Source organism: Pygocentrus nattereri, chromosome 22, assembly GCF_015220715.1.
Source record: "Pygocentrus nattereri isolate fPygNat1 chromosome 22, fPygNat1.pri, whole genome shotgun sequence".
Classification (NCBI taxonomy): Eukaryota; Metazoa; Chordata; class Actinopteri; order Characiformes; family Serrasalmidae; genus Pygocentrus; species Pygocentrus nattereri.
Window position 1 is genome coordinate 19735081 of NC_051232.1, and position 17296 is coordinate 19752376.

Here is a 17296-nt window from a genome sequence, read left to right on the forward strand (position 1 = left end):
AGGAGACATGCCTTCAGTTTTTCCAAAGGAATCTGCAGGGATATATCTCATATCTATAGTCATTTTTAGAGCTCCAGTTTTGGACAGTCCTGTTTTTCACTTATTTTCCTTTGACTTTTCTCTTTCTTATGCAACAGGATTATTTTGTATTTATTTTCTTCACAAATATTTGCTGTAAAATGAATAACATGTACTTCCTAGTCATTTTCACTAGGAGTTAATTAAACAAATGATACTCTCTGACTTCTGCACAGTGCTGTACATTTACTGCTCATATCTTATGTTGTAAGCCACAGGTCCCTTGATGTTGAAGCCAAGAAAGAAAGAGACCTGTCCTTGGCGACGGACGCTGGCTGGATGTTGGGGAGAAACCTCAATCTCCTTTAATCCTTTAACAAAAAATACCTTGTAACTTTGCACTCGTCCATGCACACGTTGAAGACCAGGGATTTTGGCGCTTTCATCTCCTTTGTGAATGTGATCAATGTCGGTTTTGTCTATTTGTGATGTATGGACAAGTTTCTGAAGGCCCTGCCCTCCTCTGAGGAGAAAGAGCGGTACCAGGAAGCGGGAGCGCAGGTAATTTTGGTACGTCCTCTCGAATGATTCATGCATGTATTTGACACATTCGGATATGTCTGGGGAGTTCTCTTTGACCTGCTCCTCACTGGGCCAAAACAGCAAAAGGACCAAGAGGTAGAACTCTGGGCTTCTTTTGTCTTTCTGCTCTTTCCAGAATTCCTTTAAAAGGTTCTGAAGTTCTCCAAGTGGCCTGAGCACTGGAGATGTGACATTTCTTTGACTCAGGAAGATGTTTGCAAGAATGTACTTTTGGACAGCATCAGCATCACTTGGTGAATGCAAATGTAATTCTCTCAACTGTTCTGTGATCAGTTCTAGATCTAAATCCGGAGCGTTCAGCAGTCCTGCAAACGTGCTGACCTTCTTTTCTTTTAGCATCTGCAGCGCTGTTTTTCTCGGCCCACTTTTGGTTACATATTTGTTGTAGCATTTCTCAATAGTTGGCCAAAAGTAACTTGGCTCATCGTTGTCAATGCTCTGCTTTGAGTAAGTAAGATACTGTTCAAAAAACTCAAATGTCTTCTCAACTTCATGTTTGAGACTAAGTAGAGCAGTATACTTTTCACACTTTTCATCCAGAAAAGATTTGAAGAAAGTCTGAGGGGTTATTTCCTGTGTAAGAACCTCGGACCATCCCATGTTCTTTTTTGTAAGATGGTAGAAAATTATGTCTGCAGCCTCCATGAAGCCGTACAAACCCCTGTTGTTAAAGGAGTTAGATATATTTGTCATACCATGATCTTTCATCTCGGGTGCCTGCTCTTTCACAGCAGCTTCAGCCTCATCTTCAAAAGATTCAGTTGCTTTCTTTCCAGTGTGCAAGATTTGTCTGGATGAGCATTCTGCATTCAAGACAAGGTTCTTGAGGTGGTTTTTATGCACTTGTCCGAGCGTGTCTCTAATAAAAGAGTTCTTTTCATCCCTCTCAATTGCAGTTTTAGCCCAATTTTCACCTCTTTTATAATCTTTCTCCTCAATGTAATAGAAGCGGGCCAGAGCTTGTGGAAGAAAAGGATCTTGATCTAATTTCTTTGAGGCACTTTTCAGGACTAAAACACACATATGTGTGCTTTCTTTTGCTTTAATGTCTTGGATCAATCTAGAAAACTTAGCCTGTTTTCCAGACTCGCGTTTGACCATCTCCTTCTCTTCTCTTTCAGATTTATCTTTGTCCTGTATTGTTTCCCGCTTTGTGAGCATTTTTTTGATGGTTTTCACCAAATACAGTGGCACTGGGTTTTTGCAGAGATCTGTCAGGAGATTCCTTGTGATGACACTTCTGGTTAAATCAGCTGAAGTCAGTAATTGTAGACATTCATCAGCAATCATGGGGTGTGCCATGCGTACGTGATCCTCACTTCTGTTCTCTCTCGTCTGGGTGGAGAATATGACCAGAATGTCGGTGAAGGGTTGCATTTGTACCTCCAGAGAGAACTCGTTGAAAGCATTACTGTTGTTTTCAAGAAACTGCTGGCATAGATCACGGGAAAGAGAAGAACCAGGGACGTATGAATTAATCAGTGATAAATATGCTAAAAGTTGTGCTTTACGGGGCCTCTTTTTCTTCTTAATAGGATGGAGAATTTTACAGATCTCTGTAACAACAGATGGGCTGTAATTGCTCAGCATAATGTTAAAAGCATGGAACTTAGTATGTCTGTCTCCATGTCTTTGAATGATTTCAGCTTGATTTTCCTTCAGTTTGTTTTTCTCCTCTTCTGAAAGACTTCTGCACAGCGTTGTACTCTTTGTCGCTGTCAGCTGGCGGACACAGTTTAATATGATGACCACAGGGACAGTGGCAGTGACATTTCTTGCCTTTATCTCATCAACGAGATTGTCTTCAAGGTTTTTTTTAAATGAAGGATCATCACTTGTATCGTCCAGAAGAAGCAGTACAGTGTTCTGGTTTTCAGGACCACCTGCATTAAATAACTGCACCACTTGATATGCAGCAGCCTTCGTGTCTGTTGTAGATGTGACTACTTTGGCACACCTGAGCTTTTTTCTCAGGTCCCATAGTATCTGCATGGCTAGGGTGGACCCTCCACTCCCAGGTTGGTGGAATAAGTTGACATGAGTGATGCTTCTGCTCGTCTGTTTGTTTATGTCAATCTTCTTCCATATTACTTCATAAAAATCCCGTTTAACAATGGGCGACCCCTCCTTTTCAGACCAATAGAAGTTCAGCCACTGTGGTGGAGCACCTCTGTAAAATTCTGCTTCTTTCTCTTTGCCATTTTCTGGACTGATGTTTTCACCCTCAAACTTATTAGCCCATACCACATTGAGGTTTGAGAGATGGTCTCTGATGTCGGTCTTTAGTGGTATTTGTTTGCCATGTTGTGAAGGAACAGTGTAATATTCCATCAGGTCTGAGTCCTGAGATAAATCCTTGACTGATCTTAACGCCTGTTGACCAAAACTATCATTTTCCAAATTCCTTCACCAGAGCAAAAAAAAAAAAAAAAAGAGAAATTATTTGAAACATTAGTTAGAATCGTGAACTCAACATTTCTGGAATTTTGACATGCTTAACATGGTTTAACATGCCAAATATTTGCCTCTTTTTGCATTAACATTTGTCAGAGATTTCAAGTAAATTTAAAATAAATTAAATTCTTTTTAATAAATCACAAAATCCAAGGCAGATGTTTTTTTCCTTTTCAAGAAAGTCTTTGTGACCAAATTCTACTCAAGTTCATCAAAATACAAAACACATTTGTACATTTGATTTACAACTAGTCCTAGGTTTTTGCCTTAACTGCACAAATCTGGCTTTAAAAATGTCTAGAGTGTTAACTTTGGGAATAGTAGTGGCTCTGCAATTAAGCAAACACATGAGAAACAACTACAAAATTATAATTGAAGAGAACTATACATGACTGTGATTCAGAAATGCTCATGTGACTGTAGGGGGAATACATTTAGAATTAGTTAATTGTATGAATTATATTTGTAGATAAGACGGCTGCAAAATAACTTGTCACCAGTACCTCTCAATGATAGGACATATATATATATATATATAGCTCACTATTTGGATGTTAGGCTATGTTATTAAAACACTGGATGCACTGATCTATCAATATATATTTTTCTAAGAAATATCTACAGTCATAAATGATCTTCTCAATATTGTAATGATGACTATCCAATATATTTTACAAGTAGATATAGATGTGTATAGATTTTCATGGACTCACCTGTTGAGAGGTTGTGTTCCTTTTGAATGGGATTTGAATGTGTCCTTTATAAACAGGGAAGTCTGTTGTCGGTCTAGTTTAATCTGATGAAACATGATCTTGCTCCACCCTCTTACAGACCCTATTGTCTTCACTTTCAGTAAAATGGACAAGCTTGTAAAGATGTGTAATTCCTAGATACGAAGGAACACCATTCACTCTGAGCCTTATTAGTCTCCAAAACAATACCATGCTTCTATACCAACCAGACCAGACCACTGCCTCGTTAATCTCCAGAAACATTCCATAGTTGTCTACTTACCAGACCTAAGAGTAGCTTAATTAATGTCTAAGATAGTCCCATAGGTTTATACTAACCAGACCCAAACATAGCCTCATGAATCTTCAACATTATCCCATACTTCTAAGGAACCATTCCAGAACACAGCATTTTTAATTTCCAAAACAATCCCATAGGTCTATACCAACAAGACCAGAACACAGCCTTATCAATCTCCAAAATAATACCAACTACACCCAAACCACCCCTCAGTAATTTTCAATACAATCCCATAGTTCTATTAGGGACTGGTCACAATCTTTAAATACCCATATAGTGATGAAAATGTGAAAAATGTAACTGTAAATAAATTTTTGACATGCAAATTAGCTCATCACTCATGTTATACGTTCTAATACAGAAGAACCCTGAGATGTCTAAACTCTGTACTCCACCAGAAGGCAGTGTAGAATCTGCGTTTTAACGTTTGGTGTTCGCTCCAAAGAGGGAAACACAGACAGACTACTGTGGCTGGTTAATAGCTACCACACACTGGAGAAGAAGCTCCACGCCACATCACTGGACAGCACACAACATAAAGCACAGCAATAGCACATAGGAAGCACTGCAGAAAAGCACAGGTAAACAAGAAGATTAAGCTCAATTTACACTCAAATCATACAGATTTATTGTGTTAAAACTTTTACATTAATGACCTTTTCAGATTTGGCATCTGCTAACTAACTCTGCAGAACCTCACTGTTTTCAAGCTAAAAGGTATGAGGTGAAAACAATAGGCTAGCAATGGCTGCCAAAGGCTGACATGAAAACGGATACTTAGCATTTGTCTGTTAGGATTAATCTGACATATAAAATGAAACAGTGATTTTTACTGTGGTTTTACGTTGTTTTACTTCATGAGTTTTATTTGAAATTTGTGCCGTGATTTTACGCCATACAACTTACAATGATTTGCAAATCCTTTTCAATTGAATACACTACAGAGACGAGATATTTACTGTTCAAACTGATAAACTTTTGTTTAACTATTAACTATTGTTTTTTGCATATATTCAATCATTTTGAAATTGATGTCTGCAACATGTTCCAAAGAAGTTGGGACAGGGGCATATTTACTCAATGCCCAACTCTGTATTCAGTTTTTTCATTTCCTGTTGATGACATTGTGGTGCATGAAATCACTGGACAGCTAAGTGTCACAGGAAACACTCTAAGCCCAACTCTGTAGCCACTTTTGTCATTTCCTACTGCAGTGACAGTGGTACATGACATCGCTGAACAGCTGAATATTGCCAGAGGAAAACACTCAGTTTCCAACTTTGCATCCACTTTTTTTGTCTTTTTTGTATTACTTTCTTTTTTTAAAACCCAGGCCAAGTGACTTGGCCACTCCACCACCCCCCCTATTGGGGAAACAATTTGTTTTTTTATTTATTTTGTTGTTGACTTCTTGCAGTGACAGTGGTACATGACATTGCTGGACAACTGAATGTTGTCAGAGGAAAACACTCACTGCCAAACACTGTAGCCACTGTTGTCATTTCCTGTTGCTATCACAGTGGTACATGACATCGCTGAACAGCTGAATATTGTCAGTAGAAAACACTCAGTTTCCAACATTGTATCCACTTTTTTTTTCTTTTTTCAATTACTTTCTTTTTTAAGACCCGGGCCAAGTGAGTTGGCCACTCCTCCACCCCCCCCATTGGGGACACAATTTGTTCCTCCACCCCCCCATTGGGGACACAATTTGTTTTTTCACTTATTTTGTTGTTGTCTTCTTGCAATAACAGTGGTACATGAAATTGCTGAACAGCTGAATGTTGTCAGAGGAAAACACTCACTGCCCAACACTGTAGCCACTGTTGTCATTTCCTGTTGAGGAGACGGTGGTACATGACATCGCTGGACAGCTGAATGTTGTCAGAGGAAAACACTCAGTTTCCAAAATTGTATCCATTTTTTTCTTTTTTTCAATTACTTTCTTTTTTAAGACCCGGGCCAAGTGACTTGGCCACTCCACCACCCCCCCTATTGGGGACACAATTAGTTTTTTTACTTATTTCGTTGCTATCTTCTTGCAATGACTGTGGTACATGAAATCGCTGAACGGCTGAATGTTGTCAGAGGAAAACAATCACTGCCCAACACTCTAGCCACTGTTGTCATTTCCTGTTGCTATGACAGTGGTACATGACATCGCTGTACAGCTGAATGTTGTCAGAGGAAAACACTCAGTTTCCAACATTGTATCCACTTTTTATTCTTTTTTCAATTACTTTCTTTCTTAAGACCCGGGCCAAGTGACTTGGCCACTTCACCACCCCCCCCTATTGGGGACACAATTTTTTTTAACTTATTTTGTTGCTGTCTTCTTGCAATAACAGTGGTACATGAAATCGCTGAATAGCTGAATGTTGTCAGAGGAAAACACTCAGTTTCCAACATTGTATCCACTTTTTTTTCTTTTTTCAATTACTTTCTTTTTTAAGACCTGGGCCAAATGACTTGGCCACTCCACCACCCCCCCCCCATTGGGGACACAATTTTTTTTACTTATTTTGTTGGTGTCTTGTTGCAATAACAGTGGTACATGAAATCGCTGAACAGCTGAATGTTGTCAGAGGAAAACACTGACTGCCCAACTCTGTAGCCACTGTTGTCATTTCCTGTTGCTATTACAGTGATACATCACATCGCTGGACAGCTAAGTGTCACAGGAAACACTCACTGCCCACCTCTGTATCCAGTTTTGTCATTTCCTGTTGACCAGAATGTGGTACGTGAAATAGCTGGACAGCTGAATGATGTCAAAGGAAAACACTCAGTTTACAACATTGTATCCACCTTTTTTTCTTTTTTCAATTACTTTCTTTTTTAAGATCCGGGCTAAGTGACTTGGCCACTCCACCACCCCCCCCCTATTGGGGACACAATTTGTTTTTTTAATTATTTTGTTGTTGTCTTCTGGCAATGACAGTGGTACATGAATTCGCTGAACAGCTGAATGTTGTCCGAGGAAAACACTCAGTTTCCAACATTCTATCCAATTTTTTTCTTTTTTCAATTACTTTCTTTTTTAAGACCCGGGCCAAGTGACTTGGCCACTCCACCACCCCCCCTATTGGGGACACAATTTGTTTTTTTACTTATTTTGTTGCTGTCTTCTTGCAATGACAGTGGTACATGAAATCGCTGAACAGCTGAATGTTGTCAGAGGAAAACACTCACTGCCCAACACTGTAGCCACTGTTGTCATTTCCTGTTGAGGAGACGGTGGTGCATGAAATGGCTGGACAGCTAAGTGTCACAGGAAACACTCTCTGCCCAACTCTGTCTCCACTTTTGTAATTTGCTGTTGCAGTGACAGTGGTACACGAAATCGCTGGACAACTACGTGTCACAGGAAACACTCACTGCCCACCTCTGTATCCACTTTTGTCATTTGCTGTTGACGAGAATGTGGTACATGACATCGCTGTACAGCTGAATGTTGTCAGAGGAAAACACTCAGTTTCCAACATTGTATCCACTTTTTATTCTTTTTTCAAATACTTTCTTTCTTAAGACCCGGGCCAAGTGACTTGGCGACTCCACCACCCCCCCTATTAGGGACACAATTTGTTTTTTTACTTATTTTGTTGTTGTCTTCTTGCAATGACAGTGGTACATGAAATCGCTGAATAGCTGAATGTTGTCAGAGGAAAACACTCACTGCCCAACACTGTATCTACTTTTGTCATTTCCTGTTGAGGAGAATGTGATACGTGAAATAGCTGGACAGCTGAATGTTGTCAGAGGAAAACACTGACTGCCCAAATCTGTAGCCACTATTGTCATTTCCTGTTGCTATGACAGTGACACATGACATCGCTGGACAGCTAAGTGTCACAGGAAACACTCACTGCCCACCTCAGTATCCACTTTTGTCATTTCCTGTTGACCAGAATGTGGTACGTGAAATAGCTGGACAGCTGAATGTTGTCAGAGGAAAACACTCAGTTTCCAACACTGTAGCCACTGTTGTAAATTCCTGTTGCTATGACAGTGGTACATGACATCGCTGGACAGCTGAATGTTGTCAAAGGAAAACACTCAGTTTACAACATTGTATCTACTTTTTTTTTCTTTTTTCAATTACTTTCTTTTTTAAGACCCGGGCCAAGTGACTTGGCCACTCCACCACCCCCCCCCTATTGGGGACACAATTTGTTTTTTCACTTATTTTGTTGCCTTCTTGCAATGACAGTGGTAGATGAAATTGCTGAACAGCTGAATGTTGTCAGAGGAAAACACTCACTGCCCAACACTGTAGCCACTGTTGTCATTTCCTGTTGCTATGACAGTGGTACATGACATCGCTGGACAACTGAATGGTGTCAGAGGAAAACACTGACTGTCCAACTCTGTAGCCACTGTTGTTATTTTCTGTTGATTTCCTGTTGCTATGACAGTGGTACATGACATCGCTGGACAGCTAAGTGTCACAGGAAACACTCACTGCCCACCTCTGTCTCCACTTTTGTCATTTCCTGTTGCAGTGACAGTGGTACATGACATTGCTGGACAGCTAAGTGTCACAGGAAACACTCACTGCCCACCTCTGTATCCACTTTTGTCATTTCCTTTTGACGCGAATGTGGTACGTGAAATAGCTGGACAGCTGAATGTTGTCAGAGGAAAACACTCAGTTTCCAACATTGTATCCACTTTTTTTTCTATTTCAATTTCTTTCTTTTTTAAGACCCGGGCCAAGTGACTTGGCCACTCCACCACCCCCCCCTATTGGGGACACAATTTGGTTTTTTACTTAATTTGTTGTTGTCTTCTTGCAATGACAGTGGTACATGAAATTGCTGAACAGCTGAATGTTGTCAGAGGAAAACACTCACTGCCCAACACTGTAGCCACTGTTGTCATTTCCCGTTGCTATGACAGTGGTACATGACATCGCTGGACAGCTGAATGTTGTCAGAGGAAAACACTCAGTTTCCAACATTGTATCCACTTTTTATTCTTTTTTCAAATACTTTCTTTCTTAAGACCCGGGCCAAGTGACTTGGCGACTCCACCACCCCCCCTATTAGGGACACAATTTGTTTTTTTACTTATTTTGTTGTTGTCTTCTTGCAATGACAGTGGTACATGAAATCGCTGAATAGCTGAATGTTGTCAGAGGAAAAGACTCACTGCCCAACACTGTATCCACTTTTGTCATTTCCTGTTGAGGAGAATGTGATACGTGAAATAGCTGGACAGCTGAATGTTGTCAGAGGAAAACACTGACTGCCCAACTCTGTAGCCACTGTTGTCATTTCCTGTTGCTATGACAGTGGTACATGACATCGCTGGACAGCTGAATGTTGTCAAAGGAAAACACTCAGTTTACAACATTATATCTACTTTTTTTTTCTTTTTTCAATTACTTTCTTTTTTAAGACCCGGGCCAAGTGACTTGGCCATTCCACCACCCCCCCTATTGGGGACACAATTTGTTTTTTCACTTATTTTGTTGCCTTCTTGCAATGACAGTGGTACATGAAATTGCTGAACAGCTGAATGTTGTCAGAGGAAAACACTCACTGCCCAACACTGTAGCCACTGTTGTCATTTCCCGTTGCTATGACAGTGGTACATGACATCGCTGGACAGCTGAATGTTGTCAGAGGAAAACACTCAGTTTCCAACATTGTATCCACTTTTTTTGCTTTTTTCAATTACTTTCTTTTTTAAGACCCGGGCCAAGTGACTTGGCCACTCCACCACCCCCCCCCCCCCTATTGGGGACACAAATTGTTTTTTTACTTATTTTGTTGCCTTCTTGCAATGACAGTGGTACATGACATCGCTGGACAGCTGAATGTTGTCAGAGGAAAACACTCAGTTTCCAACATTGTATCCAATTTTTTTGCTTTTTTCAATTACTTTCTTTTTTAAGACCCGGGCCAAGTGACTTGGCCACTCCACCCCCCCCCCCCCCCCTATTGGGGACACAATTTGTTTTTTTACTTATTTTGTTGTTGTCTTCTTGCAATGACAGTGGTAGATGAAATTGCTGAACAGCTGAATGTTGTCAGAGGAAAACACTCACTGCCCAACACTGTAGCCACTGTTGTCATTTCCTGTTGCTATGACAGTGGTACATGACATCGCTGGACAACTGAATGGTGTCAGAGGAAAACACTGACTGTCCAACTCTGTAGCCACTGTTGTTATTTTCTGTTGATTTCCTGTTGCTATGACAGTGACAAATTGCTGAACAGCTGAATGTTGTCAGAGGAAAACACTCAGTTTCCAACATTGTATCCACTTTTTTTTCTTTTTTCAATTACTTTCTTTTTTAAGACCCGGGCCAAGTGACTTGGCCACTCCACCACCCCCCTCTATTGGGGACACAATTTGATTTTTTACTTATTTTGTTGTCTTCTTGCAATGACAGTGGTACATGAAATTGCTGAACAGCTGAATGTTGTCAGAGGAAAACACTCACTGCCCAACACTGTATCCACTTTTGTCATTTCCTGTTGAGGAGACGCTGGTGCATGAAATGGCTGGACAGCTAAGTGTCACAGGAAACACTCTCTGACCAATTCTGTCTCCACTTTTGTCATTTCCTGTTGCAGTGACAGTGGTACATGACATTGCCGGACAGCTAAGTGTCACAGGAAACACTCACTGCCCACCTCTGTATCCACTTTTGTCATTTCCTGTTGACGCGAATGTGGTACGTGAAATAGCTGGACAGCTGAATGTTGTCAGAGGAAAACACTCAGTTTCCAACATTTTATCCACTTTTTTTTCTTTTTCAATTACTTTCTTTTTTAAGACCCGGGCCAAGTGACTTGGCCACTCCACCACCCCCCCTATTGGGGACACAATTTGTTTTTTTACTTATTTTGTTGTTGTCTTCTTGCAATGACAGTGGTACATGAAATTGCTGAACAGCTGAATGTTGTCAGAGGAAAACACTCACTGCCCAACACTGTAGCGACTGTTGTCATTTCCCGTTGCTATGACAGTGGTACATGACATCGCTGGACAGCTGAATGTTGTCAGAGGAAAACACTCAGTTTCCAACATTGTATCCACTTTTTTTGCTTTTATCAATTACTTTCTTTTTTAAGACCCGGGCCAAGTGACTTGGCCACTCCACCACCCCCCCCTATTGGGGACACAATTTGTTTTTTTACTTATTTTGTTGCCTTCTTGCAATGACAGTGGTACATGAAATTGCTGAACAGCTGAATGTTGTCAGAGGAAAACACTCACTGCCCAACACTGTAGCCACTGTTGTCATTTCCTGTTGCTATAACAGTGGTACATGACATCGCTGGACAACTGAATGGTGTCAGAGGAAAACACTGACTGTCCAACTCTGTAGCCACTGTTGTTATTTCCTGTTGATTTCCTGTTGCTATGACAGTGGTACATGACATCGCTGGACAGCTGAATGTTGTCCGAGGAAAACACTCAGTTTCCAACATTGTATCCACTTTTTTTTTCTTTTTTTTCTTACTTTCTTTTTTTAAGACCCGAGCCAAGTGATATGGCCACTCCACCACCCCCCCCTATTAGGAACACAATTTGTATCTTTACTTATTTTGTTGTTGTCTTCTTGCAATGACAGTGGGTTATGACATCGCTGGACAACTGAATGTTGTCAGAGGAAAACACTCAGTTTCCAACATTGTATCCACTTTTTTTTCTTTTTTCAATTACTTTCTTTTTTAAGACCCGGCCCAATGACTTGGCCACTCCACCACCCCCCCCCATTGGGGATACAATTTGTTTTTTTACTTATTTTGTTGTCTTCTTGCAATGACAGTGGTAGGTGAAATAGCTGGACAGCTGAATGTTGTCAGAGGAAAACACTCAGTTTCCAACATTGTATCCACTTTTCTTTCTTTTTTCAATTACTTTCTTTTTTAAGACCCGGGCCAAGTGACTTGGCCATTACACCACCCCCCCCTATTGGGGACACAATTTGTTTTTTTACTTATTTTGTTGTCTTCTTGCAATGACAGTGGTACATGAAATTGCTGAACAGCTGAATGTTGTCAGAGGAAAACACTCAGTGCCCAACACTGTATCCACTTTTGTCATTTCCTGTTGAGGAGACGCTGGTGCATGAAATGGCTGGACAGCTAAGTGTCACAGGAAACACTCTCTGCCCAATTCTGTCTCCACTTTTGTCATTTCCTGTTGCAGTGACAGTGGTACATGACATTGCTGGACAGCTAAGTGTCACAGGAAACACTCACTGCCCACCTCTGTATCCACTTTTGTCATTTCCTGTTGACGCGAATGTGGTACGTGAAATAGCTGGACAGCTGAATGTTGTCAGAGGAAAGCACTCAGTTTCCAACATTGTAACCACTTTTTTTTCTATTTCAATTACTTTCTTTTTTAAGACCCGGGCCAAGTGACTTGGCCACTCCAACCACCCCCCCCTATTGGGGACACAATTAGTTTTTTTACTTAATTTGTTGTTGTCTTCTTGCAATGACAGTGGTACATGAAATTGCTGAACAGCTGAATGTTGTCAGAGGAAAACACTCACTGCCCAACACTGTAGCCACTGTTGTCATTTCCCGTTGCTATGACAGTGGTACATGACATCGCTGGACAGCTGAATGTTGTCAGAGGAAAACACTCAGTTTCCAACATTGTATCCACTTTTTTTACTTTTTTCAATTACTTTCTTTTTTAAGACCCGGGCCAAGTGACTTGGCCACTCCACCACCCCCCCCTATTGGGGACACAATTTGTTTTTTTACTTATTTTGTTGCCTTCTTGCAATGACAGTGGTACATGAAATTGCTGAACAGCTGAATGTTGTCAGAGGAAAACACTCACTGCCCAACACTGTATCCACTTTTGTCATTTCCTGTTGAGGAGAATGTGATACGTGAAATAGCTGGACAGCTGAATGTTGTCAGAGGAAAACACTGACTGCCCAACTCTGTAGCCACTGTTGTCATTTCGTGTTGCTATGACAGTGACACATGACATCGCTGGACAGCTAAGTGTCACAGGAAACACTCACTGCCCACCTCTGTATCCACTTTTGTCATTTCCTGTTGACCAGAATGTGGTACGTGAAATAGCTGGACAGCTGAATGTTGTCAGAGGAAAACACTCACTGCCCAACACTGTAGCCACTGTTGTCAATTCCTGTTGCTATGACAGTGGTACATGACATCGCTGGACAGCTGAATGTTGTCAAAGGTAAACACTCAGTTTACAACATTGTATCTACTTTTTTTTTCTTTTTTCAATTACTTTCTTTTTTAAGACCCGGGCCAAGTGACTTGGCCATTCCACCACCCCCCCTATTGGGGACACAATTTGTTTTTTCACTTATTTTGTTGCCTTCTTGCAATGACAGTGGTACATGAAATTGCTGAACAGCTGAATGTTGTCAGAGGAAAACACTCACTGCCCAACACTGTAGCCACTGTTCTCATTTCCTGTTGCTATTACAGTGGTACATGACATCGCTGGACAGCTGAATGTTGTCAGAGGAAAACACTCAGTTTCCAACATTGTATCCACTTTTTTTTCTTTTTTCAATTACTTTCTTTTTTAAGACCCGGGCCAAGTGACTTGGCCACTCCACCCCCCCCCCTATTGGGGACACAATTTGTTTTTTTACTTATTTTGTTGTCTTCTTGCAATGACAGTTGTACATGAAATTGCTGAACAGCTGAATGTTGTCAGAGGAAAACACTCACTGCCCAACACTGTAGCCACTGTTGTCATTTCCTGTTGCTATGACAGTGGTACATGACATCGCTGGACAGCTGAATGTTGTCAGAGGAAAACACTCAGTTTCCAACATTGTATCCACTTTTTTTTCTTTTTTCAATTACTTTCTTTTTTAAGACCCGGGCCAAGTGACTTGGCCATTCCACCACCCCCCCCTATTGGGGACACAATTTGTTTTTTTACTTATTTTGTTGTCTTGTTGCAATGACAGTGGTACATGAAATTGCTGAACAGCTGAATGTTGTCAGAGGAAAACACTCACTGCCCAACACTGTAGCCACTTTTGTCATTTCCTGTTGAGGAGACGCTGGTGCATGAAATGGCTGGACAGCTAAGTGTCACAGGAAACACTCTCTGCCCAATTCTGTCTCCACTTTTGTCATTTCCTGTTGCAGTGACAGTGGTACATGACATTGCTGGACAGCTAAGTGTCACAGGAAACACTCACTGCCCACCTCTGTATCCACTTTTGTCATTTTCTGTTGACGCGAATGTGGTACGTGAAATAGCTGGACAGCTGAATGTTGTCAGAGGAAAACACTCAGTTTCCAACATTGTATCCACTTTTTTTTCTATTTCAATTACTTTCTTTTTTAAGACCCGGGCCAAGTGACTTGGCCACTCCACCACCCCCCCTATTGGGGACACAATTTGTTTTTTTACTTAATTTGTTGTTGTCTTCTTGCAATGACAGTGGTACATGAAATTGCTGAACAGCTGAATGTTGTCAGAGGAAAACACTCACTGCCCAACACTGTAGCCACTGTTGTCATTTCCCGTTGCTATGACAGTGGTACATGACATCGCTGGACAGCTGAATGTTGTCAGAGGAAAACACTCAGTTTCCAACATTGTATCCAATTTTTTTGCTTTTTTCAATTACTTTCTTTTTTAAGACCCGGGCCAAGTGACTTGGCCACTCCACCCCCCCCCCCCCCCTATTGGGGACACAATTTGTTTTTTTACTTATTTTGTTGTTGTCTTCTTGCAATGACAGTGGTAGATGAAATTGCTGAACAGCTGAATGTTGTCAGAGGAAAACACTCACTGCCCAACACTGTAGCCACTGTTGTCATTTCCTGTTGCTATGACAGTGGTACATGACATCGCTGGACAACTGAATGGTGTCAGAGGAAAACACTGACTGTCCAACTCTGTAGCCACTGTTGTTATTTTCTGTTGATTTCCTGTTGCTATGACAGTGGTACATGAAATTGCTGAACAGCTGAATGTTGTCAGAGTTAAACACTCACTGCCCAACACTGTAGCCACTTTTGTCATTTCCTGTTGACGCGAATGTGGTACGTGAAATAGCTGGACAGCTGAATGTTGTCAGAGGAAAACACTCAGTTTCCAACATTGTATCCACTTTTTTTTCTTCTTTCAATTACTTTCTTTTTTAAGACCCGGGCCAAGTGACTTGGCCACTCCACCACCCCCCCCTATTGGGGACACAATTTGTTTTTTTACTTATTTTTTTGTTGTCTTCTTGCAATGACAGTGGTACATGAAATTGCTGAACAGCTGAATGTTGTCAGAGGAAAACAGTCACTGCCCAACACTGTAGCGACTGTTGTCATTTCCCGTTGCTATGACAGTGGTACATGACATCGCTGGACAGCTGAATGTTGTCAGAGGAAAACACTCAGTTTCCAACATTGTATCCACTTTTTTTGCTTTTTTCAATTACTTTCTTTTTTAAGACCCGGGCCAAGTGACTTGGCCACTCCACCCCCCCCCCTATTGGGGACACAATTTGTTTTTTTACTTATTTTGTTGCCTTCTTGCAATGACAGTGGTACATGAAATTGCTGAACAGCTGAATGTTGTCAGAGGAGAACACTCACTGCCCAACACTGTAGCCACTGTTGTCATTTCCTGTTGCTATGACAGTGGTACATGACATCGCTGGACAGCTGAATGTTGTCCGAGGAAAACACTCAGTTTCCAACATTGTATCCACTTTTTTTTTCTTTTTTTTATTACTTTCTTTTTTTAAGACCCGAGCCAAGTGATATGGCCACTCCACCACCCCCCCCTATTGGGAACACAATTTGTATCTTTACTTATTTTGTTGTTGTCTTCTTGCAATGACAGTGGGTCATGACATCGCTGGACAACTGAATGTTGTCAGAGGAAAACACTCAGTTTCCAACATTGTATCCACTTTTTTTTCTTTTTTCAATTACTTTCTTTTTTAAGACCCGGGCCAAGTGACTTGGCCACTCCACCACCCCCCCCTATTGGGGACACAATTTGTTTTTTTACTTATTTTGTTGTCTTCTTGCAATGACAGTGGTACATGAAATTGCTGAACAGCTGAATGTTGTCAGAGGAAAACACTCACTGCCCAACACTGTATCCACTTTTGTCATTTCCTGTTGAGGAGACGCTGGTGCATGAAATGGCTGAACAGCTAAGTGTCACAGGAAACACTCTCTGCCCAATTCTGTCTCCACTTTTGTCATTTCCTGTTGCAGTGACAGTGGTACATGACATTGCTGGACAGCTAAGTGTCACAGGAAACACTCACTGCCCACCTCTGTATCCACTTTTGTCATTTCCTGTTGACGCGAATGTGGTACGTGAAATAGCTGGACAGCTGAATGTTGTCAGAGGAAAACACTCAGTTTCCAACATTTTATCCACTTTTTTTTCTTTTCCAATTACTTTCTTTTTTAAGACCCGGGCCAAGTGACTTGGCCACTCCACCACCCCCCCTATTGGGGACACAATTTGTTTTTTTACTTATTTTGTTGTTGTCTTCTTGCAATGACAGTGGTACATGAAATTGCTGAACAGCTGAATGTTGTCAGAGGAAAACACTCACTGCCCAACACTGTAGCGACTGTTGTCATTTCCCGTTGCTATGACAGTGGTACATGACATCGCTGGACAACTGAATGGTGTCAGAAGAAAACATTGACTGTCCAAATCTGTAGCCACTGTTGTTATTTCCTGTTGATTTCCTGTTGCTATGACAGTGGTACATGATATCGCTGGACAGCTGAATGTTGTCAGAGGAAAACACTGACTGTCCAACTCTGTAGCCACTGTTGTTATTTTCTGTTGATTTCCTGTTGCTATGACAGTGGTACATGACATTGCTGGACAGCTAAGTGTCACGGGAAACACTCACTGCCCACCTCTGTATCCACTTTTGTCATTTCCTGTTGACGCGAATGTGGTACGTGAAATAGCTGGACAGCTGAATGTTGTCAGAGGAAAACACTCAGTTTCCAACATTGTATCCACTTTTTTTTCTATTTCAATTACTTTCTTTTTTAAGACCCGGGCCAAGTGACTTGGCCACTCCACCACCCCCCCCTATTGGGGACACAATTTGTTTTTTTACTTAATTTGTTGTTGTCTTCTTGCAATGACAGTGGTACATGAAATTGCTGAACAGCTGAATGTTGACAGAGGAAAACACTCACTGCCCAACACTGTAGCCACTGTT